This window comes from Ranitomeya imitator, chromosome 1 (genome assembly GCF_032444005.1).
Source record: "Ranitomeya imitator isolate aRanImi1 chromosome 1, aRanImi1.pri, whole genome shotgun sequence".
Lineage (NCBI taxonomy): Eukaryota > Metazoa > Chordata > Amphibia > Anura > Dendrobatidae > Ranitomeya > Ranitomeya imitator.
In genome coordinates, this window is record NC_091282.1 from 940,934,542 (window position 1) to 940,945,601 (window position 11,060).

At 43.2% G+C, this 11,060-nt stretch overlaps 1 long non-coding RNA gene across 1 annotated transcript; it reads left to right on the top strand.

Moving 5' to 3' along the window:
* Positions 1 to 4,597: 4,597 nt before the first annotated feature.
* LOC138658226 (uncharacterized) lies at positions 4,598 to 7,905 on the top strand. The gene is made up of 3 exons (XR_011317400.1): positions 4,598 to 5,673; positions 5,758 to 5,912; positions 6,000 to 7,905. It is a non-coding gene; the product is annotated as an uncharacterized lncRNA (long non-coding RNA).
* Positions 7,906 to 11,060: the final 3,155 nt, after the last annotated feature.

Consider the following 11,060-nt stretch of genomic DNA (forward strand, 5'->3'; position numbering starts at 1 on the left):
CTACGTGGCTGGGCAATATACTACATGGCTGGGCACTATACTACGTGGCTGGGCAATATACTACGTGATTGGGCAATATACTACGTGGCTGGGCAATATACTATGTGGCTGGGCAATATACTACATGACTGGGCAATATACTACGTGCCTGAGCAAATACTACGTGGCTGGGCAATATACTACGTGATTGGGCAATATACTACGTAGCTGGGCAATATACTACGTGGCTGGGCAATATACTACGTGACTGGGCAATATACTACGTGGCTGGGCAATATACTACGTGACTGGGCAATATACTACGTAGCTGGGCAATATACTATGTGGCTGGGCAATATACTACGTGACTGGGCAATATACTACATGGGCTGGGCAATATACTACGTGGCTGGGCAATATACTACATGGACATGCATATTCTAGAATACCCGATGCGTTAGAATCGGGCCACCATCTAGTTATTTATAATTAGCCCTAATAAGGGCTGTTGCAGTTGTAATAAATATTACAGGTGTCTAATCCCTGCCTATATGCAGCTAAAACTCTGTCCCTAGCTCAGCAGCGCAGCACCTCTCCCTGTTTTCCCTGTGTCTATTGGTATAATGTACCGAGCATGGCGTCACGGGTCTTATATAGACCCGATTACATTATGCGGCCAGCCGAATACAGTAATGCCACCACCAAGACGGCTACAGCATTACAGTGACTGGTAGGCAATCCCCACATGTTTATTGGGTGTCTAAAAAGCGGCAAAAATGTTGGTTGGGAATTTGAGCTTGTTCGCACGTATTCAAAAATACTCGCTGACTAACGAGCATCTCAAGCACACTGATGCTCCAGCGAGTAAAGAGCAGTGACGAGCACGCTTGCTACTCCTGATTCCAATTGTTGAACAAATGGATTAAAAAAGTCAAAAAAGAACTTTACAAATGTACATAATTATTTATGTTTTTGTCTTCGAAAAAAAGAATATGAACTTTTCTTTAAACCATTATTGGTTCCAACTGTAATCAGCTTTTGCAGTAGAATATCCCACATAATAATCGTTCTTATGGTAAAAATGGTTTATCTTCTCCACAGGTTCAAGCCCTCTAAGAGGACAAAAAATAATGAATAAATACTGTAAAAGCAAAACCCCAAAACAACATCAGAATTGCATTTGCTCACTGCTGGCTTATATTGTACTGCGGGAAAGGTCGCTTTTTAAATGCTTGCCTCAGGCAGTAGAAAAGTTAGAATCAGCTCTTCCCATCATTCTTTTCTGAGATTTATGGCTGTCCTCTAACCAATAATACCAGGTGTGACATGCTTGCACAAAAAAAAAACTGGTTTTGTGAATAAGGCCGGCTTCACACTCAGCGTATGAAAATACGGTCCGTATATTACGGCCGTAATACGCTGAAATGTCCCGAAAATAGTGGTCCGTAGCTCCTCCGTAGGCAGGGTGTGTCAGCGTTTTTTGCGCATGGCATCCTCCGTATGTAATCCGTATGGCATCCGTTCTGCGTGGTTTTCTCGCAGGCTTGCAAAACCAACATACCGCTATAGAAATGATCCATGTGTCCCAAAAAGAAAAAAAAAAATATATATACTGTCTATATATATATATATATATATATATATATATATATATGTCATTAGACACATATATGTATATATATTAATATTTATTCCAGCGCTATACAGCTTGAAAGCCGGTAGTTCAATTACCGGCTTTTTCTTTCTCCTTCTTAAAACCCGACATGATTTGAGACATGGTTTACATACAGTAAACCATGTCTTCTCTCCATTTTTTTTGCAGATTCCACACTACTAATGTCAGTAGTGTGTATCTGCAAAATTTGGCCGTTCTAGCTCTTAAAATAAAGGGTTAAATGGCGGAAAAAATTGGCGTGGGCTCCCGCGCAATTTTCTCCGCCAGAGCAGTAAAGCCAGTGACTGAGGGCAGATATTAATAGCCTGGAGAGGGTCCATGGTTATTGGCCCCCCCTGGCTAAAAATATCTGCCCCCAGCCACCCCAGAAAAGGCACATCTGGAAGATGCGCCTATTCTGGCACTTGGCCACTCTCTTCCCATTCCCGTGTAGCGGTGGGATATGGGGTAATGAAGGGTTAATGCCACCTTGCTATTGTAAGGTGACATTAAGCCTAATTAATAATGGAGAGGCGTCAATTATGACACCTATCCATTATTAATCCAATTGAATGAAAGGGTTAAATAAAACACAAACACATTATTTAAAATTATTTTAATGAAATAAAAACAATGGTTGTTGGAGTATTTTATTCTACGCCCAATCCAATCACTGAAGACCCTCGTTCTGTGAAAGAAAAAACATAATAAACCAACAATATACTTACCCTCCGCAGATCTGTAACGTCCAACGATGTAAATCCTTCTGAAGGGGTTAAAACATTTTGCAGCAAGGAGCTTTGCTAAAGCAATGCTACTCCTCGCTGCAAAACCCCGGAGAATGAGTCTAAATATAGATCAATGAGCTATATTTAGCTTCATTTGCGGTGAGGCGCCCTCTGCTGGATGTTCATAGATCGTGGGAAATTTCCTAGAAAGCTCCCAGGCTGTCTGTCCTTCTGTCTTTCTGTCTGTCACGTGTTGTATACTACGTCGCTGTGCAATATACTACGTGGCTCTGTGCTGTATACTACGTGGTTGCCATGGTGCTGATGATGTCATAACGGTTGCCATGGTGATGATGATGTCATAATGGTTGCCATGGTGACGATGGCCTCGACCAATCAGAGACGCGGGATTTCCAGGACAGACAGACAGAAAGACAGACAGACAGAAAGACAGACAGACAGACGGAAAAACCCTTAGGCAATTATATATAGAGATTGCCTAAGGGTTTTTCCATCTGTCTGTCTGTCTGTCTTTCTGTCTGTCTGTCTGTCTGTCTTTCTGTCTGTCTGTCTGTCTGTCTGTCTGTCTTGGAAATCCCGCGTCTCTGATTGGTCGAGGTCATCGTCACCATGGCAACCATTATGACATCATCATCACCATGGCAACTGTTATGACATCATCATCGCCATGGCAACCATTATGATATCATCAGCACCATGGCAACCATTGTGAGATCATCATCGCCATGACAACCATTATGACATCATCATCGCCATGGCAACCATTATGACATCATCGTCGCCATGGCAACCTATTATGACACCATCGCCATGGCAACCATTATGACATCATCACCATGGCAACCAATATGACATCATCATCACCATGGCAACCATTATGACATCATCATCACCATGGCAACCATTATGACATCATCAGCATGGCAACCATTATGACATCATCATCGCCATGGCAACCATTATGACATCATCACAATTGCAACCATAATGACATCATCGCCATGGCAACCATTATGACATCATCACCATGGCAACCAATATGACATCATCATCACCATGGCAACCATTATGACATCATCATCACCATGGCAACCATTATGACATCATCATCACCATGGCAACCTTTATGACATCATCAGCATGGCAACCATTATGACATCATCATTGTCATGGCAACCATTATGACATCATCACAATTGCAACCATAATGACATCATCGCCATGGCAACCATTATGACATCTTCGCCATCGCAACCATCTATATATATAATTGCCTAAGGGTTTTTCCGTCTGTCTGTCTGTCTGTCTGTCTGTCCTGGAAATCCCACGTCTCTGATTGGTCGAGGCCATCGTCACCATGGCAACCATTATGACATCATCCTCACCATGGCAACCATTATGACATCATCATCCCCATGGCAACCGTTATGACATCATCATCGTCATGGCAACCATTATGACATAATCAGCACCATGGCAACCATTGTGAGATCATCATCGCCATGACAACCATTATAACATCATCATCGCCATGGCAACCATTATGACATCGTCGCCATGGCAACCAATATGACATCATCATCACCATGGCACCCATTATGACATCATCATCACCATGGCAACCATTATGACATCATCATCACCATGGCAACCTTTATGACATCATCACCATGGCAACCATTATGACATCATCATCGCCATGGCAACCATTATGACATCATCACAATTGCAACCATAATGACATCATCGCCATGGCAACCATTATGACATCATCACCATCACAACCATTATGACATCATCATCACTATGGCAACCATTATGACATCATTATCACCATGGCAACCATTATGCCATCATCATCACCATGGCAACCTTTATGACATCATCATCACCATGGCAACCATTATAACATCATCGCCATGGCAATCATTATGACATTTTCGACATGACAACCATTATGACATAACTGTCACCATTGCAACCTATTATGACATCATCAACGCCTTGGCAACCATTATGACATCATCATCGCCATGGCAACCATTATGACATCATCATCACCATGGCAACCATTATGACATTATCATCAGGTTGCCTCGACCAATCAGCGATGGGCACAGTCTGCCGCGAATTCTGGAATCATCATTGTCCATATACTACGGGGACATGCATATTCTAGAATACCCGATGCGTTAGAATCGGGCCACAGTCTAGTTATATATATAGATGCAGCTTACTAGGGCATATTAAAATATGTTTACTCAGTGACACCTTATGTTACCAATGTGCACAATGGCCTTATACATTATTTTTGTCATGCCATTCTGTCTGTTTCTGTTTTTTGGCATGACAATGCATATGTTTGCTTTAACCCTTTACTCTTTTCCCCCCAATGTGAGCTACGATATTGTTGGCTTTTACCTGAATGGAGCCTTCTCAGTGCCCTGCTCTGCTGCACAGTCGTACATGGGCATTTAGGTATTTGCCCTGCTGCATACCTTCCTCATATGCGGTCCCTGGTTGCTGCTGTGAAGCTGTCCATGGGTTGTGAGGTCATTTGCGGCTGGTGCATGACTTTCCATGTGGCTCAGTGCATGCAGTCTCAGCCAGGTACCCTGAGTCACAGATCCTGCACTGATGGTGCTGTAATGGCTTCTGTGTTTGCTTAGTGTGTGCGCGGCCACACCTCCCCTGCTTTTATCAGGGTTAGGGTGTGTACTTCAAATGCTGTCCCCAGCCAATTGCTGAGGGGCAGCTCATATATAAAGCTCCCCTGCCCTATGGGTGGGGCCGGAGCTACACTCACAAAGCTCTTGAACTTTGCTATGTGTGTTTTTGTTCCTGCACCTCTCCTGTCTATGGTTTGGTACCAAAGTCCTTGCCTTGATTCCTGTTTTGTCCTGTTCTGGCACCTGTCCTGGAGGCGCTGCTTGGAGCCTGATGTCTCTGGTGGTGCCTGTAGGTCGTGTCCGGAACCAAACGACTACTGTCTGATGTCTGCCGGTGACTCTGGGTCCACTGGGTGGTACCCTTCTGAGGTGTGGAATCGGGAGCCTGACATCGTCATGTTTTGTTTATGTACTGTTTAACTTTACTTTAGTAAACTTTACTTTTCCTATACCTGAAGTATCGGTGTAATCACCTCCTACGTGTCTCTTTCCTTGTCCACATGCTCAGCTGCCACAGAACCCCGGTCGCTGCCCTCCCCTAGTTCGGGTAGGCCGGGTCCCCCTCTGCAGTTTAAAGGGTCCATATTTCGTCCCCGGGGACGCACGCCCCACGCCTTCTGAGGTTGGTCGGCTTGGGGGTGTCTATGGGCTGGGCCGCATCTGCGGCTGCAGCTGATCGTGACAATTTTCTTCTCTGTCATTACAGTGGAAGATGTTATGAGATGTTGGAGAAGCATTCGGGACCAGTACCAGAAGAGAAAGGCAGTAGCGGGCCAGGAGTGGGTCATCTGCTCCAGCAAAAAGAAAGTATATATACTTTGACCTGCTGTCCTTTCTTGATCCCAGTATGGATCTCAGACCGTAAGTACAAACATCACACCACATTACACATGTTAGAAATGCTCATAAATGATTTTTCACAATTAATTTTAAAATTTTTCTGAACAGAACTCAATCCAAACTCACTGAGAGGGAGACAGCAGGGACTGAATTAGAGCCATTGATAGATCCTGTTGGTGAAGGAGAAGTGGTGGCTGGCCCATCTACGGATCCTTCCATGTTTCTCCCTCCGGATCCATCTTCGGCTGGCCCTCATGTTTCACAACCACCTGATCCAGATGCTGCAGCCCCACCCACAGATGCCCCAGCTTCACTGATGCCCGAAGAAACTGGCCACAGCAGAAGCCCCACTGTTCTGCTTGAGGCTTCCCCACAGCCTGCTATGACCTCACGCCGTGGCAGCAGAAAGAGAGAGATTACTCCAAGCCAAAGGAATGTGGACAGTGGTGTCTTAAATTATTTGGCCAAGGCTACTCAGGATGAGGGTGAGGAGGCCTATGCGAGGAGCCTGACCTGGTATCTCCGTCCCATTCCCCGTGAGGTGAGGCTACGTGTGAGAGGGTGCATTCAAATCCTTTAAATTCGTGGAGCTTAGCCCATATTTCCATACATGTTGCCCGCACAATGCCAGAAATAGTGGATCACCTAATGAAAAACTCCAGCTGTAGTCTGGCATAAGACAATCCAGTTGACAGGAAGCTGAAAGCACAGAACAAATAATATTAGCTAGGTAAAAAAACTTCACAAAAACCAGAGTAAACACAAGTAATTTGTAGATGTAAAAAGGCATGATTAACAGTGTAACTTTAAAAATCTACACTGAGCATGTAAATTGACCATTTTAACTACATATTTTGTATCAGCTTTTGTTAGCAGCTTATTTAAATTATATGTGTAAATTCTAAGAAACAACATAAAAAAACCCATCAACATACAGTATGTGAGGATGGTGAATAGATACCGTAAGGTAAGGAGAAGACGCTCCTCTGCGGATATGCATTTTCGCATCCTCGTGTTCTGAAACGTTATTCCTGGACGTACTGTCTCCAACAAGATGTCAAAGGTTGGTACTGTCATTCGACAGTATAGATAACATTTTTCAGGATGTGCCCGCAGAGCTGTATAGAGCCTCTGAAAATGGCCTTTAGTGACGCGTTTTCTCAAAAGTTGATGCACCCACATTCTACTCCTCCTTCGCGGATCCACTATCACGGGGTATGGCTGGCCAAAGCGACGAGACAAGACCCAGTTAAATAACACCCACTGAGTTGGGGTGAAATGCAGCAGCTCAGACATGGTGGCAACGCAACAACAATACACCAACCGATGCACAACAACAAAATGGCCAGATGGGAGGGTGCCACCTGTTGTAGAGGATTTAAATAGGGTTGGTGATGATGATTTAAATTAATTTCAGGCCAGAAAACCGTTAAATGTCTATTTTGTAAGGTTGCGAGAAAAAAACGCATTACGGATGTCATACGGATTACATACTCAGAATTACATGCACAAAATACGCTGCCACACCTTGCCAACGGATTACCTATGGAACACTGTTTCGGGAACATTTCTGCGTATTGCGCATGTAAAATACGGACCGTATTTCCCTACGCTGAGTGTGACGCTGGCCTAACCAGTGTCTGCATGTCAAAACTAGGAGTTAAACCCACAGAGAGAGCAAACCTGCCCTGTGTCCTGGAGAAACTGACTCTGTGCCCCAGTACACAAACACCAACAAAAACCTGACCAAAACCACAGACGTATGAACAAAGCTCATCAGGTTACATATCCAAATTACTAAGAAAAATAACACTTTCATAATCAAGGTCAATAGATGAATGACAAATCTTGTTTATATTTCATACTATTAGGATATCTGGTGTTTAGTTTCAAAATGCATAATGTTTTCCACATAATAACCTGTCTGCGCCAATCTCTGCCTCTTGATGGACAATTGATTTTTTTTATGCCATAAATCATAAAATATGCCACGCTAGCACCGGGCTGTTCTACAAAGTGTTAAATGTTCCTGAATAAGATGCGTTTTAACTATAAATATTGGAAATGTGTTCGCTAATTTTCTTTTTAAAATTTCTATTTGTACATCATATGTATTTAACACTACATTTTTGCATTCAATAAAATAAACCACATAATGTGTGTCACAGTTAATAAGAGCCAATACTGCAGCTCACTCCATGTGGCAAAGCCACAGACCGTCTTTTCTCTACCCTAATGCACACATTACCACAAAAACAAACAGTGTACTAGTCCAAAATAATGCAAATATAAATTTTATTAGAATACAAATACACCAGGTCATAAGTGACAGTAAAAGGCTAAAATTGGCAAAACATCTGCAACAACATGATAGGGGGACAGAGCGGTACATACACTCAAACAGTCTAAATCAGACATAATTTAGGGCTCAATCTGAAACGCCAAACACTCATATGTATGGTATCCAACAAATAGGGCTCATTTCCACTAGTGTGAGAAAAAAACGGTCCAATTTACGGACCGAAAAAACTGATGTAACGTCTGCGAGTGCCATGCGAGTGACATGCGAGTGTCATGCGATTTTTTTATTTATTTTTTTTTATCGCAACATCCGTATGACATCCGTATTGCTGTCCGATTTTTACGCACGGGTCTCCTTTGAAAAGCCGGTAATTCAGCGCAGAGTACAGTAAAATCACACTGACAGGTTAGATTAGAGTAGATATATACACATAGAATAGGTATATATACATATATATATGTCAGGGAGACACCTATATATATATATATATATATATATATATATATATTTATATTTAATGCAGCGCGAGACAGCTTTAAAGCTGGGAATTCAATTACCGGCTTTTGCTTTCTCCTTCCTAAACCCGACATGATATGAGACATGGTTTACATACAGTAAACCATCTCATATTACCATTTTTTTTGCATATTCCACACTACTAATGTCAGTAGTGTGTATATGCAAAATTTGGCCGTTCTAGCTATTATATTTAAGGGTTAAATGGCGGAAAAAATTGGCGTGGGCTCCCGCACAATTTTCTCCGCCAGAGTAGTAAAGCCAGTGACTGAGGGCAGATATTAATAGCCTGGAGACGGTCCATGGTTATTGGCCCCCCCTGGCTGAAAATACCTGCCCCCAGCCACCCCAGAAAAGGCACATCTGGAAGATGCGCCTATTCTGGCACTTGGCCACTCTCTTCCCATTCCCGTGTAGCGGTGGGATATGGGATAATGAAGGGTTCATGCCACCTTGCTATTGTAAGGTGACATTAAGCCTAATTAATAATGGAGAGGCGTCAATTATGACACCTATCCATTATTAATCCAATTGAATGAAAGGGTTAAAAAAAACACACACATTATTAAAAATTATTTTAATGAAATAAAAACAAAGGTTGTTGTAATATTTTATTTAACGCCCAATCCAATCACTGAAGACCCTCGTTCTGTAACCAAAAAAACATAATAAACCAACAATATACATACCTTCCGCAGATCTGTAAAGTCCAACGATGTAAATCCTTCTGAAGGGGTTAAAATATTTTGCAGCCAGGAGTTCTGCTAATGCAACGCTACTCCTCGCTGCAAAACCCCAGGGAATGAAGGTAAAGTAGGTCAATGACCTATATTTACCTTCATTTGCGGTGAGGCGCCCTCTGCTGGCTGTTCATAGATCGTGGGAGCTTTCCAGCGTCGCTCTCCTCTGCTCTGCACTACTAGCGCTCAGGATCCAGCGCCGTTACTCCCTCCAGGCTTTGTGCCTCTCCTCTGGCGCTTCACCTTCCTTTGTGATCCTGCAGCAGACTGCAGCTCCTATATCCCGTGCTCTGGCTGACGCTCATTCAGGCTTATTAGCTTCCTCATCCAGTCAATGTCTAAGAAACGCTCTGACGAAGGTCCGGTGTGGACCGAAAACGTTTAGCGGTTTTGTTTGTCTGGATGCATCAATAAACTAAGAAGCTTTTCTTCTCAAAAATTGAGTGCCAAGTTTCATTCATCTTTAATTTACGGGGTGGACACCCTACTTGAGCACCGCCAACCCTCATATCTACTGAGTGCCGTGTTTCCTTACCGTCACCGCAAATGCAGGTAAATATAGGTCATTGACCTACTTTACCTTCATTCCCTGGGGTTTTGCAGCGAGGAGTAGCATTGCATTAGCAGAACTCCTGGCTGCAAAATATTTTAACCCCTTCAGAAGGATTTACATCGTTGGACTTTAAAGATCTGCGGAAGGTATGTATATTGTTGGTTTATTATGTTTTTTTGGTTACAGAACGAGGGTCTTCAGTGTTGTGAATTCTGTGGCTGAGTTCACTTCTGTGGTCACAAGTGGTATTGCAGTCTCTGGGCTTCCTCCCTCAGGTGTTTTGGTGAGCTCGTTGGCTGCCTTGCTATTTAGCTCCACCTGAGTCTGTCTTCCTTGCTCCTTGTCAATGTTCCAGTGTTGGATCTGAGCTACTGCATCTTTCCTTGGGCCTGCTGTTCTGCTAGATAAGTGCTTCTAGTTTGTTTTCTGTTTTTTCTGTCCAGCTTGCTATTAACTTTTGCTGGAAGCTCTGAGAAGCAAAGGGGTGCACCGCCGTGCTGTTAGTTCGGCACGGTGGGTCTTTTTGCCCCTTTGCGTGGTTTTCGTTTTAGGGTTTTTTGTAGACTGCATAGTTCTCTTTGCTATCCTCGCTCTGTCTAGAATATCGGGCCTCACTTTGCTGAATCTATTTCATTCCTACGTTTGTCTTTTCATCTTGCTAACAGTCATTATATGTGGGGGGCTGCCTATTCCTTTGGGGTATTTCTCTGAGGTAAGTCAGGCTTGTATTTCTATCTTCAGGCTAGTCAGCTCCTCAGGCAGTGCCGAGTTGCATAGGTAGTTGTTAGGCGCAATCCACTGCTGCTTATAGTTGTGTGAGGATAGATTAGGTACTGCAGTCTACAGAGATTCCACGTCTCAGAGCTCGTCCTATTGTTTTTTGGTTATTGCCAGATCTCTGTATGTGCGCTGATTACTGCACGCTGTGTTGCCTGATTGCCAGCCATAACAGTACAAGGAGCCACACCAATGATTCCCAATAGAGGGAAAAAAGAAATCCTGACATCATTTTTTTTTCTTAGCTCTGTCTTCAGTCTTTTTTTTCCCCTAGACATTAG